A 14,760-nucleotide genomic window follows, 5' to 3' on the forward strand; every position below is an offset into this window, starting at 1 on the left:
TAGGGTATTTACTGCTCGGACATTCCAATGGGGGGGTGGGTATTTCAATTTTGTGGCTTTTACAGTCTGAGTAAAAAGTCCCATTGAGATCAGAGTCACATCATTAATCTCCTTTGTTGCAATAAGAATTTGTTTAATACACATATTTGGAAAATTTCAAATGACTTCCAATTGTTTTCATTTCTGCTCCAATTAAGCTTTCTCTCCCAGAAAGAGCAGACTTCTCCAGAATGTTATGTGCACCAAGTAACATGACCACAGCAGGATCATTCAATTCATGAGTTAACATATTTTCTTTAGCACCTTTTATAACAGCTTTTTCCCCTGACTTCCTAGGTTTATTGCTAATCGTGCATGCCCGCAGCTGCACTCACAGATTCTCAATCTCTCCTGCTTTAAAATCTCAGGCAGCACCCACTCATTTGCTTATCTCACTCTGCCTCTTGCCATTCCAAGATCTCTCCAGCCCCCACGGGGAGAGTATGCTAATCTCTCTGTTCTCCACTGTGCCTGCTGTGGTTTTAACTCATGCACAGGGGTTTCTTCCTGTTGTTTAAAAGCAATTTCCACTTTTTCAGTCCATTCATTCCAAGGCAGAGATTTACTCTCATTCTCACAACACACTTTCATCCATTCCATCACTCTGGGGGGTAACAATTTTCAATAGATTTATCAATACATTTTTAGTATAAATTTCTTTAATGCCTTCAGTATCAATTTTTGGGTATCAATTTCCCCCTTTGTTATCCTAAGGTACATTTGAATCTGGTTTCCAGTTTGTCAGGAGGTTCTCCTGGCAGCCTTGCTATTGCTCTAAGAACAAGAAGTCTTGTGGCACGTTATAGACTAACAGATATTTTGGAGCATTAGCTTTCGTGGGCAAAGACCCGCTTCATCAGATGCAGAGTAGGGGAGTGGTTTCAGAGGGGTATTTCAAGAGTGGGGTCCCAGAAAAAGGGAGGCTCAGAGCTGACAAGGTCTATTCAGCAAGATGGAAATGGCCCCAGTATCAATAGTAGATATCCAAAAGAGTTAAAAACAAGTCAGATCAGACAGGGGGATATGAGCCATTGCGAGAGTCTAATGGGGAGACCTTAACACCCAGGGCAGAGAAGCTGCCTTTGCAAGCTGCGAGCCACTCCCAGTCTCTGTTTAATCCTTGGTTAATGGAGTCAAATTTGCAGCTCAGAGATTAATCTCTCCATCTGATTTGTGAAATTTCTTTGTTTCAGGACTGTCACCCTTAAATCTGCTACTGAGTGTCCAGGGAGATTGAAGTGTTCCCCCACAGGCATCACTGGTGTAGATATGTGAGCAGAGTTGGCAGCGAGGACTGTTACAGGGGCTGGTTCCAGGCCTAGGGTCACTGGTTTGTGATTTGTAGTGGCTGGTGAGGATTTGTTTAAGGTTGGCAGGCTGTCTATAGGCAAGGACAGGCCTGCCTCCCAAGGTCTGTGAGAGTGAAGGATCATTGTTCAGGCTGGGTTGCAGATCACTGATGGTGCGTTGGAGAGGCCTTAGGTGGGGGCTGTATGCGATGGGCAGTGGTCTTCTCTTCTTTTACTTGCAAGGCCTGTCTTGTAGCAGGTGGCTTCTGGGTACCCGTCTGGCTCTGTCAATCTGTTTCCTCACTTCCTTAGGGGGGTATTTTAGTTCAAGGAAAGCTTGGAAAGGTTTTGTAGATGTTTGTCTCTGTCTGATGGATCAGAGCAAATACGGTTGTACCTCGGTGCCTGGCTGTGAACAATGGATCGTGTAGTGTGCCCTGGATGGAAGCTGGAGGCGTGTAGATAAGCAGAGCGGTCCGTGGGTTTTCAGTATAGTGTTATACTTATGTGACCGTCGCTTATCTGCACCGTAGTGTTCAGGAAGTGAATCTCTTGTGTGGACTGCTCCAGGCTAAGGTTGATGGTGGAGTGGAAGCTGTTGAAATCACAGTGGAACTCTTGAGTCTCCTTCCCATGGGTCCAGATACTGAAGATGTCATCAATATAGCGCAGGTAGAGGAGGGGCGCTAGGGGACAAGAACTGAGGAAGTGTTGTTCCAGGTCAGCCATAAAAATGTTGGCGTACGGTGGGGCCATGCGGGTGCCCATAGCAGTGCCACTGATTTGAAGGTATAATTTGTCCTCAAATCTGAAATAGTTGTGGGTGAGGACAAAATCACGAAGTTCCGCCACCATTGTACCTCTCTGATACTTGTCAGCAGAAGAGTCTCTCTTATCCCGGGGTCTTGCCTTCTGCCCCACTTCCTCCACAAACTTAATATGATTCTGTGGTGACCTTGAAGCCTTTTTTCGCCACCTCCATCTAAAGGAATTCTTCCAACACACCTATGAACAACAGTCTGACTCTCTTGACCCCCCCCAACACCAACACCAAAAGAAGAACTCTATGGCTACGTCTACACGTGAAGCCTACATCGAAGGAGCTTATTTCGATGTGGCGACATCGAAATAATGTCTACACGTCCTCCAGGGCTGGCAACGTCGACGTTCAACATCAACGTTGTGCAGCACCACATCGAAATATGCGCTGCGAGGGAACGTCTACATGCCAAAGTAGCACACATCGAAATAAGGGTGCCAGGCACAGCTGCAGACAGGGTCACAGGGCGGACTCAACAGCAAGCTGCTCCCTTAAAGGGCCCCTCCCAGACACACTTGCACTAAACAACACAAGATCCACAGAGCCGACAACTGGTTGCAGACCCTGTGCATGCAGCATGGATCCCCAGCTGCAGCAGCAGCAGCCAGAAGCCCTGGGCTAAGGGCTGCTGAACACCGTGACCATAGAGCCCTGCAGGAGCTGGAGAGAGAGCGTCTCTCAACCCCTCAGCTGTTGGCCGCCATGGCGGACCCCGCTATTTCGATGTTGCGGGACGCGGATCGGCTACACGTGCCCTACTTCGATGTTCAACTTCGAAGTACGGCGCTGTTCCCATCCCCTCATGGGGTTAGTGGCTTCGACGTCTCGCCGCCTAACGTCGATGTTAACATCGAAATAGCGCCCAACACGTGTAGCCGTGACGGGCGCTATTTTGAAGTTAGTGCCGCTACTTCGAAGTAGCGTGCACGTGTAGACATGGCTTATGTGGATTCCCCCAGACGGTTGTAGTGAAAGTCTGGATTTCTATGTACATTGCTTCCACAACTGTGCTCAGATATTTTGGAGTATAAGTTTTAATGGGCAAAGACCCCCTTCGCCAGATGCATGAGTTGGGGGGGTGGTCCCAAAGAGGTTTTTCGTCATGCGTCTGATGACGGGGGTCTTTGCCCACGAAAGCTTATGCTCCAAAATATCTATTAGTCTATGAGGTGCCACATGTCTTCTTGTTGTTTTTGAAGATACAGACTAATTCGGCTCCCTCGCTGATAATTGGGAGGAATAACAGCTCCCAACACACCAGACTGCTGAATCCTTTGAAGAAAATCTCTTCAAAAAATCCAGCCCCAACAACCCTTCACATCAAAGTTCTGGACCATTTCTGAATCCTCCATGGCTGCGGTTCCAGGGCAGCAATTTCCACTTTGCCAGTTCCCTTGTATTCACAGCAGAACCATGCACCTTCAGCTTTCAAAATAAGTAAGGCAATGTTTAGCTGGGCTGGGCTCGCCTCCTTCATCGTAAGCATCATGTTTGGCAAGCTCACACATGGTGCTTTCTAGCGAGAATGTAGAAATCATGGCAGAAGGTTTTTTTTGGTAAGGCCCATAGTATCGGAGACCAAGGCTTAATTATAAGCTTGAAAGCCGAAAGAGAGAGGCTCTTGCAATGGCATTTCATGCAGCATACGGCACTTAGGCTATTGCAATGGATATCTTATTCCCAAATAACACATCTAAACACAGAAAGCACATTGGAATGGCAAATCGCGATGTTGAAATCCAGCTTCCACTGGGCTTTGAAGCTGCCTCCAAATGGGGACCAGCCAGAAGCAGTTCAAGCAGGACAGCAGGTCAGCAGTTGCTTCCCAGGCTGCTGTCTGAGGCTATCTGAGGGACCCCCCCACCTCCCCCGAGCAGCCACTCCTCAGGTTTCTCTGCTCACTTGCCTACCTCCTCAAGGGACAGCCCAGCATTCACACCATGTGCCCCACTTGCCCGCCCAGGACACCACAGTACTCCCTGCTATGGAGACAGGGCTGGAGCTGTCCCCGGGCACTCTCGAGCCCCTGCTGCTACGGCCGCAGTCCCTGGAGCCCCACCACAAGACCATCTGGTGGACCCTCCTGTGGAATCTGGGGGACTGGAGCCAGTAGGTGGAGGCTCTCTGCCACAGACCCGACACCATGCCTCACAGCATCGAGCAACCAGACACCATGCAGACTGGTGGGATCATGTTGTCCTGGAGTTCTGGGGAGACCAGTTTTGGCTCACAACCTCGGCATGATGAAGGCCACTTTCCTCGAGCTCTGTGACTGGCTCGCCTCTGCCCTGCATTTCACAGGAGACAAACATGAGGACTCCCATCCCCTTGCAGAAGAGGGTCACCATCACCCTCTGGAAATTCACCATGCCAGACAGCCTCAATCCAGTGGGAACTGGTTCAGCATGGGGAGGGCGACTGTTGGGCTCCTGCTCATGGAAGTACAGGGTCCTGGGCCACCCCCATGTAGGAGAGGGTGGGCATCCCCAGGGAACAGGATGTTGCCAGGCCCCACATAGGGGGGCCTTCTGTCCCACCCCCATGTAGCTTGGACAAGGGTGGGTGCAAGTGCAGGGGGTCACTGTCAGTGTAGGGGATTGCTGGCAGATCTGGCAAATCTGATCCTCAGTGTCCAGTGAGATTGAAGTGTTCCCCACAGTCTTCTGTACATTACCATTCCTGATGTCTGATTTATGTCCATTTATTCTTTTACAGAGAGACTGTCCAATCTGGCCAATGTAAATTGCAGTGGGGCATTGCTGGCACATGATGGCATATATTATATTGGTAGATGTGCAAGTAAAGGAACCCCTGCTGGTATGGTTGATGTTAGGTCCTGTGACAGCAATGGCAACAGTTAATCTAAAATGCTTTTGAGATATACATTTAACCATTTGAGCAGCAGCCTTATCAAAACGTAGGGTTTAACTGCTTAATGTTCCCAATAAGTCTGTGTAAGATTGGTTCCTGGGCAATAGTATTTCTACTGTGTTTAATAGTTGTGCACATTTATGCAACCATGCCAAAACTCATTAAAATTCCAGAGGGAGGGGGACTAACAGTTAATGCTGTTTCCTTTTTAAAACATCAAGCCAGTCTGTTAACCCTCTGGCTTGAGGTGCCCATGACTTATTTATCAAACACTTTGTTACAGTATTCTCCCATTTTTTTGTCTCTTTGTCCTCCTACTGTTGTCTGTTCCACTTGTAAGTAGTATAAGATATAATCACCAAACATGTTGTTATAGACACATTATTTTGGTTCTTAATATTAGTTTTATGCAGAACTTCCTCCCTCTGCATATTTTCTATATCCTTTAATTACAGCAGTACAGTATATTGCATATTTCCTTTCATAACAATATTTATCATTCTTTTGTTATGATACTTAATCACCACCTGCAACATTATGTCCAGATATATTACCAGAGCATGTCTATCATTGTGCAAATGAGGTGTGTGATATGTAAATCAGCAGCTCATTTGCCTTTCCAATCAGCTGCATTGGCATCCCCCTTCCAAATGGGGAACGTAGTGTAGCCGCAGCCAAAACGCGTATTGAAATAGCAGTCAGCTATTTTGAAACAGAAAGGCCAAACTGATTGGCCAGCAGGGCTGGGTGGGGCTGAAAGCCCCCTATTTCATAATAGTCCCTCTTCCCTGTCTATACAGCCCCTATTCCGAAATATCTATTTCCGTATAGGAGCTATTCCTCATAGAATGGGGCTTACAGAACTCAAAATAAGCCAGCCACTATTTCAAAATTATTTCAAAATGGCAGTTTTGCTGTGCAGACACTTGCACAGTTATTTCGGCATAGCGGCCATTATTCCAAAACGACTTTGCTGTGTAGACACTCCCTGTGTGTCTCTGGCATGTAATTTCATTATTCTTTCCAACAAGCAGCTGATCAAAACTTCTGATAATTCTCTCCATAGAATTCCCACCAAGACTCTGTCACATTATGGTCCTTATCCATCCTTGGCTCTGAACAGAAATTTTGGCTCCAGCTATTTTGGTTTTTACTGCTCCTTTCTTCAGCTCCTGGACTTAAAGTACATTAAGGTATTTCTAGTCCATACAGAAGCTTGACAGTAAACACTGACAGGGCATTTCTGGTTCATACTGAAGCATTCTGGCTTGCTGGTTGCTAGCATATATCTGTGGATACTTTTTATAACTGGCATTTTGAGCTGTAGTGGCTTTGGCAGGATATTACAGTCTGTCAAATAAGGCTTTGAAAGTGTGTCCAAGAGCACATGTGCACGTAGCACTGATCCCACTGTGCAAATGTGTTTATGCCTTGTACAGTAAATGCAATGCTGAACAATAGCAATGTTAAGTGAATCTTTAGGCTTATGTACAGCTTGAGATTGCCTATCACTTTTCGTACTCTGGATGTGACTAAGAGGGAATCCTCCACAGATTTTGTACAGATCAGAAAACAGAATAAAATAGATCTCCCTCACTGTTCAGTCCCTGATAGTACCTAGTGAAGTCTCTGGCATTGGTTCCTGGAGGTGATTTCTGAGAGTGCGCCCTTGATGTTTTTGACATAGATTTGGTGGCTTCCCAGCAATGATTTTTGTGATTTTTTCTTTTTAAATCTCTCTGCTGGACAGGTGCATTACTGGGGATTCCTCATGCAACTGGCAAAAGGACAACTCAGTGCTCCCTGGCCAGGGCCATCCCAGGTGGTGGAGGCCTGGGGGAACTCACCAGAGGCCATGTGTAGCTTGACCTGCTGCTCACAAACAGCAGGAGAAATAGAAGTGGATGGCAACCTGTGCTGCAGCGATCATGAGATGGTAGAGTTCAGGATCCTGACAAAAGGAAGAAGGCTGAGCAGTAAAATGCAGAGCCTTGATTTCAGTAGAAAAGACTTTGACTCCCTGAGATAACTGATGGGCAGGATCACTTGGGAAATAAAAATGATGGGGGAAAGAGTTCAGGAGAACTGGCAGTATTTTAAAGAAATCTTAATGAAGGCACAGGTTGTTAGCTGGTGGCCGGGTAATGTGCGGTGAGGTACCAACTATGCCCTTGTTACCATCCGAGTCTTTAACTGCTAGAGCGCAGGGCTCCTTCGCAGCGGGCAGCCTGGGCCAGGCTGACGGATGCCCCAGGGTCCTAAACACCTGAGTCTTTTACTGCTAGAGCAGAGAGCTCCGTCGCAGCGGGCAGCCAAAATTGGCTGACGGGTGCCCCAATGGTAGCACTAAGAGCCTTTCCACACCTGAGACTTCAACTGCTAGGATCCACTGTCCCATCACAGCAGGCAGCCAGGATTGGCTGACGAGCGCCCCAGGAGTCTGCCCCGTGGAGGCAGCAAGACTCTACGCTAGGCTGTTAGCACTCTCACCTATGGCCAAGCTGTGGTAACCAAACGGTTAAAGTTCTTTTGATTGTGCCGGTTGTGTTGTAGTGACAAAGAGTAACAGCAGTCAGGCTTAGATCTTAACTAGTTACAAGTTTATTAAGCTACAGTTATAAGCGTGCGGTTACAAAAGGCTATTGTTTACTTCTTATATGCTAGTAGAGTACAGGTGTTAACAGGTTACGTTACAATTCAATACGACATCTTAATACAACGACATCTATTTATAGAGCTCTAATTCTTTAACTGTGTACACCAAAATGAGACCTTAATGTGGGTACATCTTACCCTCCTTGTGTCTCTCGATACCAGCGTAGCCAAGCCAGGATCAGTCACTCAGTTCCGCGGAAAGACGAATACGAGGTTGGGCGTCCCTAGTTGCGGACCTCAGGAAGCAATCACCTGACCCAAACAGCAGGTAGTTGGTGAAGATGCACTCAGAGTCAGAGTGCTGCTGGGTCCATCTTTATACCCCTTGGGTCACATATTCTCTTTCTTATCTATGGTGTCAGATCGTACTGGTCTGTCTTTTGTGACGCCAGATTTTACAAGGGCAATTCTTACTTAATTTGCACTTGTAAGACAGGAGATAAAGAATTTGGGAGTACAGGACATTCTTTTACAAGGGCGGAGATTTCTCTTCTGGGATAACTGTCTGGGTGCATCACTCCATTAATGCCAGCCAAAGGCAGTTCTCTGAGGCCCTTCGTTAACAGTTAGCCTGCTAGCCCTCTATCTGTGTTTTCAGTTCCTCAGGGTCACGATGAGCCAGCACATCTGGGCCCCTTTAGGAAGGCATCAAAGACTGTGCTGTTTAATTGCTGTTCAGTGCCCTGTGTGCTCTGAGGCAGCTTAGAAGGGAGGCAAAAGCTGGTCTGTAGTGGGGAGATTTTGTCTGGCTACACAGGTACAAACCATCCCTCTGCATAGTAAGAAAAGTAAATATGGTAGGCAACCATCTTGGCTTACAAGGGAAATCCTTGGCAAGCTTAAACTCAAAAAAGATGCATATAAGCAGTGTAAACTTGGCCAGATGACTAAGGAGGAATATAAATATATGGCTGGAGAATGCCAGGGGATAATCAGAAAAGCGAAAGCACAATTGGAATGGCAGCTAGTAAGGAATGTGAAGGGTAACAAGAAGGGTTTCTACAGGCATGTTAACAATACGAAAGTTATCAGGGAAGGTGTGGGGCCATTACCGGATGAGGAAGGTGACACTTATTGACAGGTGATGTGGGAAAAGCTGAAGTACTCAATGCTTTTTTTTGCCTCAGTCTTCATGGACAAAATCAGCTCCCAGATTACAGCACTAGGCAATGCAGTATGGGGAGGAGGTGGGCAGCCCTTGGTGGGGAAAGAACAGGTTAAGAGCTATTGAGAAAAGCTAGATGCACGCACATCCATGGGTCTGGATTTAATGCATCCAAGGCTACTGAGGGAATTGGCAGTTGTCATTGAAGCGCCTTTGGCTATTATCTTTCAAAAATTCATGGAGATTGGGAGAGGTCCCGGATGATTGGTAAAAGACAAATGCAGTGCCCATCTTTAAAAAAGGAATGAAGGACAATCCTGGGAGCCAAAGACCATTCAGTCTTACCTCAGTCCCACAAAAATCATGCAGGGGATCCTTAAGGAATCCATTTTGAAGCACTTGGAAGAGTAGAAAGTGCTCAAGAATAGTCAACATGGACTCACCAAGGGCAAGGCATGCCTGAACAACCTGATTAGCTTCTCTGGTGGGGCTCTGTGAACGTGGAAAAGTCAATGTATGTGATATACCTTGACTTTAGTGAAGCTTTTGATGCAGTCTCCCACAATATTCTTGCCTGTAAGTTAAGGAAGTATGGATTGGATACATGGACTATAAAATGGATAGAAATCTGGCTAGATAGTCGGGCCCAATGGATAGTGATCAATGGCTCAATGTCTGGTTGGCAGTCAGTTGCAAGTGGGTTGCCCCAAGGATCAGTTCTAGGGCCAGTACTGTTCAACATATTTATTAATGACCTGGATGAGGGGATAGATTGCACCCTCAGCAAATTTGCAGATGACACTAAGGAAGAGGGAGAGGTAAGTACATTGGAGGGGAGGTATGGGGTCCAGAGTGACCTAGATAAGTTGGAGGATTGGGCCAAAAGTGATCTAATGAGGTTCAACAAGGACAAGTGCAGAGTCCTGCACTTGGGATGGAAGAATCCAAAGCATTGATACAAGGCTGGGAGCCATCTGGCTAAGTAGCAGTGCAGCAGAAAAGGACCTGGGGATTATGGTAGATGAGAGGCTGGATATGAGTCAACAGAGTGCCTTTATACCTAAGAAGGCTAATGGCATATTGGGGCGCATTAGGAGAAGCATTTCCAGCAGATCTAGAGAAGTTACTATTCCCCTCTCTTCAGCACTGGTGAGGCCTCATCTGGAGTATTGTGTCCAGTTCTGGTTCCGCCTGCCCCTGCCTCCAGTATAGAAAGGATGTGACTGCATTGGAGCAGATTCTGCGGAGGGCAACAAAAATGATTAGTTGGCTGGGGAACATGACCTATGAGGAGAGGCTGAGGGACTTGAGCTTATTTAGTTTTCAGAAGAGAAGAGTGAGGGGCAGTTTGATAGCAGCCTTCAACTTCCTGAAGCGAGGCTTGAAAGAGGATGGAGAGAGGTTCTTCTGAGTAGTGATGATTGGCAGAACAAGGAGCAATGGAATTTACAGAGGGAGAGGTGTAGGTTAGATATTAGGAAAAACTATTTCACCAGGAGGGTGGTGAAGCACTGGAATGTGTTACCAAGAGAGATGGTGGAATCTCCATCCCTAGAGGTGTTTAAGTCCTGGCTTAACAAAGTCCTGGCTGGGGTGATTTACTTAGGGTTGATCCTGCTGTGGACATGGGGCTGGACTCAATGACCTCCTGAGGTCCCTTCCAGCCCTAGGATTATATGATTCTATGACCCCTGACCTCCAGTGCCCTATGTGCAAGGCCTGGGGCAGTGCCCCCGACCACAGGCCCCCACCCCTGTTCCACCCACACCCACTGTATTCCCAGAGCAATGCTGCCTATGGAGTGCCATCTCCCGCCCCACTCACCACATGGGAGAAGCTAGGTGCAGTGGGCCAGCAGGGCAATGCAGGGTGGAGCAGGCTGCCAAGCTCCCATCACCCCCATGGTGAGGAAGGTGAGGTTGGGAACCAGGTAGTTCCCTTTCTCTCCCATCTATAGGCTGGTTGGGGCAACTGTTGCAGGCTCCCCAGAAGCACAGTGCCTGGGGCGACCCCTCCATTTCGTCCTATGGACAGGACGGCTTTGTCCCTGGTTGTCCCACCCTCAGACCTTCCAGAGCCAGCGAGATGATGCCACATAGGTCACTGGTCCTTTCTCTCCCTAAGACAACAAGGGTTTCTCTGCACTTGTTACCCTCCCCCTCAGTGTGGCTTTTATCCCTCTCGGGTTCCAGTATTGTGTACTATTCTCACATTCAGAAAGGCGGGATGCCAGCTCAAGCGCTAACTACTCATGCTTTTCAGCACTGGAGGTTGCTGGTTCAACCCATGAAGTTGGTCAATATAGCCTGGACACAGAGGCTATGTCTACACTGCAGCAATCTGTCGACAGAAGTTACTGTCAGAAGAAATCTTTCGACAAAACTTCTGTCAACACATCGTGGCCACACATGAAAGCAGATTGCTCTGTCAATCCCCTCTGTCAACAGAGTGGCCAGACTGCCCGGCTGCTCTGTTGACAGAACAGCCAACTGGAAGCATAGCAGACAGGGCTGCCTGGAGACCTGGAAGATCTGTCTGTTGACAGAGGACCTCCAGAGCATCCACACGGCTTTTTTGTCACCAGATTCTGTCGAGACAGGCGTTCTGCCTTGTGAGGGAGCAGCAGAAGGCTGTCAAAAAGAGTGCTGAGTTCTGTCGACAGTATGCTGACAGAACGCATTTGTAGTGTGGACGCTTTGTGAGTTTTGTCGACAAAACTGTCTAGTGTAAATGTAGCTAGAGTGTAATATACATGGTAAGGGATGTGTATTCCTCTTGGTGTCACTCACAGTAGCTACTGAGAGTCAAACACTACATCATAAAAAGATTTGGATTAATGGGCAAAACATCAGGCACGTCAGCACTCAAAACTTACTGACTTTAGTCCTGCAAAGGTCTTTGTGATTATCAGAGCCAAAACCACCCCCAGCTGGTATGGGATGAGCAGTGATGCTGCTCAGGGCAGCCTCTACCATAAGCCTCCTACCTACCAGTGCAGTCTGCTGAGAGGAGGATGTGTTCTATGTTATGATGAAGAAAGCTTACGCCTGGTGCCTTTATACATAGTACGAGGGTAAAAATACCTCATAACTGATGGACTAACTGATGGACCAACCCCCAAAGAAACTGGGACCCTGGTCTAACAGCAGCAGGGTTGCACCCAACCTGTACATTTCTCCTGTGTTTGCAACCACACTGCCCTCCTCCGGGTCTGGGGACAAGACAGTTCCTATGCCATTTCTCCCCTTTCCCAACTTGTGCTGGAGTACAGCGGGGGGCAGGATCTAAGCCTGAAATATCTGGTTGGTAATAAAACTCCAACATTATCAGTCAGAAAAAAAGCTGTTGTTTGTGTAGCTCCTAATAAAATCATTGTGTCCTCATTTACTGGTTCTTCAGCAGCAATTAACAAATTTGGTTTTCAGATGAGCGTTGACATAAGTGGCATAACTGAAACACAGTGATACTCTATGCAAACAAGGAAATAAATCAGCATGAGAAACCTGCCCTGTTAATACTGACTTTATAGAAAGCAGGAAATAATCAATCTATGCTAACAGAGAACACACAAAATCAGTAGTAGAGATGTATTGATTACAATGACGATTTACAAAATATAAAGTAAAAAAAGCAATAAAAACAAACCCAATGCGCTATTTCTTTTTAGAGCAGCTATGGCTATGTCTATACTACATGATAAAGTCAATTTTAAGGCAGGTCGCTCAATTTTACAATGTCACTCTTTCCACTGTGAATGCCATTAGGTCGATTTTAGGCAGTGCTAAATTCGATATTATTACACCCACAAAGCAAGTCGCCATAGCACCTAGTTTGAATTTAAAAGGCTGAATTAATGCTAGCGTGGAAATGCCATTTCTTTAAATTGACTTTATTAGCCTCCAGAGGTGTCCCGTATGTATCCCACAATATCCCACAGTTGTCCACTCTGGTCAGTTCCATCTCTGCTGCTTGTCAGGTGTGCAGGAAGTCGGTGACAGGAAGCCCGTGAATTTGAATTCGGCACCAGGGAACCCAGGAAATTGAAGTGGGCACCTGGGCCTATTTTGAATTCATTTATTTATTATCAGTGCAGTGATCACATCTACCCATGAAAAAAATAGCCCCAGCATGGGGTGATGGCTTCTTCCCTGCACTGGATACAACAGGAGAATTTGAAATTTCTTTTTTCTGCATTGTCACCAGCCACTGCCCCACCACACCACGTGGCAGCTAGGCAGGGGTCATGCTTGTGTGAGAGGCCGAGAAGCTTCTTTCTTTATTACACAACCGCTTGCTTTTCCCATACTGCACCAGTGAAATAAAACAGAATGCTACAGTGATGAGGGAACTGTGGGATAGGTTCCCACATTGCACTGCTGCAACGGTTGGTGTTTGGCGATTCAGTGTGGCAGCACTAACTCGACTGCGTGGGGAGGTGAGGATAATCAAAATAGAATTTATAAAACCCAGTGTTATAAAATCTGATTTAATAAAATTGAATTTATATCATAGTGTAGATGTAGCCTCAGATTAGTTAGCTAGCAGAAACACTACGGGCAATGCTACTTTCTGAGTTTTCTCATAAGTGATAGTAAGAAAAAGAGGAAAGAAAGCCAAGAGCAACTCTATTATATAGGTAACATTTCTAGAGCCATACACACGGTTTACGTGTTCATTTTACGAGCGCCTAGTCCATGGCACAATCTTAAATAAATCTAGTGAAATTGAGACAATTTTATTCATATAAAAGCTCGTTTCCAGAAATGAAAATTTGCAAATCTTTCAATAATAAAATAAAATGAATGAATACATATGAAAATAATGAAAAAAACAAGCAGAAGTAGCCTGAGATTTACTAACAGACAGACTTTCAGTTAATCAGTTGTCTACCTTCTGAACGAAAAATTCAGCATTATCAGGGTTGGAATTTCAAAATGTCCTGAGTGACATACCCAATTCCCGCTGAAGTTTGAGCATTAGCTCTCTGAAGTGGAGGCTGTCATTTTCTGTGTTTGTGCTTAAAACAAGGGGCTCAACCAGATTGATGCTTCCGCACTATTGCAATAAAAATCTGTTAATTATTTATCAACTCCACCTTTAGGGTATGTCTACAAAGCAGCCTTATTTTGAAATAAGCTGTTCTGGAAGAGCTATACGGGAATAGTTTATTTCAAAATAACACTGCTACACACACAGGCCGTTTCTACACAGGCCACTTTCTCCGAAAGTGGCATGGTAATACATGGCCCGAAATATGCTAATGAGGCGCAGATGCAAATTCCCCATGCCTCATTAGCATATGGCCATGTGATTTGCACTCCAGAAGACTGTTCTTCTGGACTCCAAAATGCCGTTTAGAAGCGCGGTCCCCTGGGCATCTTCTGGAATGAAGTTCTTCCGGAGGCCCCTTCTTCCCAAAAATTTCGGGAGGAAGGGGCATCTGGAAGAAGGACGTCCTTCTGGAAGCTCCCCTGGGGCCACACTTCTACACCATGTTTTGGAGTCTGGAAGAACTGTCTTCCGGACTCCAAATCACATGGCCGTATGCTAATGAGGTGTGGGGAATTTGCATCCATGCCTCATTAGCGTATTTCGGGCTGTGTATTACCTTGCCACTTTCGGAGAAAGTGGCCTGTGTAGAAATGGCCGAAATACATTGTGAAATAGCACTTAGTTATTTTGAAATACAGCTATTTTGAAATACAGTATCTACATACAATTCTCAACTTTCTGGGGGAAGAAGGGTGCTTTTGAAATCAGGTCACCCTTTGGAAGGAATCCAAGCTACACAGCTATTTTTAATTTGAAATCAGCACTTTCAACGAACCAGGTGGCTGCCATTATGCAAATGAGGCACTGAGTATTCATATCAGCACTTTATTTGCATTTTGAATGTCAGTAATTTACATGCCCCTTCCAAAGGGGAGGACAGTTGTAGCCATGGCCCTAATGATACAGCCTATTTTGAAATACCCCATTAG

The 14,760-nt window shown here is 46.2% G+C and overlaps 1 protein-coding gene across 1 annotated transcript in view; it reads right to left on the minus strand.

Moving 5' to 3' along the window:
- The window catches only part of LOC142019263 (uncharacterized), a 198,363-nt gene that overhangs the window by 146,760 nt on the left and 36,843 nt on the right, over positions 1-14,760 (minus strand). The gene's annotated exons all lie outside the window — the stretch shown is intronic.

This window comes from Carettochelys insculpta, chromosome 11 (assembly GCF_033958435.1).
Source record: "Carettochelys insculpta isolate YL-2023 chromosome 11, ASM3395843v1, whole genome shotgun sequence".
Lineage (NCBI taxonomy): Eukaryota > Metazoa > Chordata > Testudines > Carettochelyidae > Carettochelys > Carettochelys insculpta.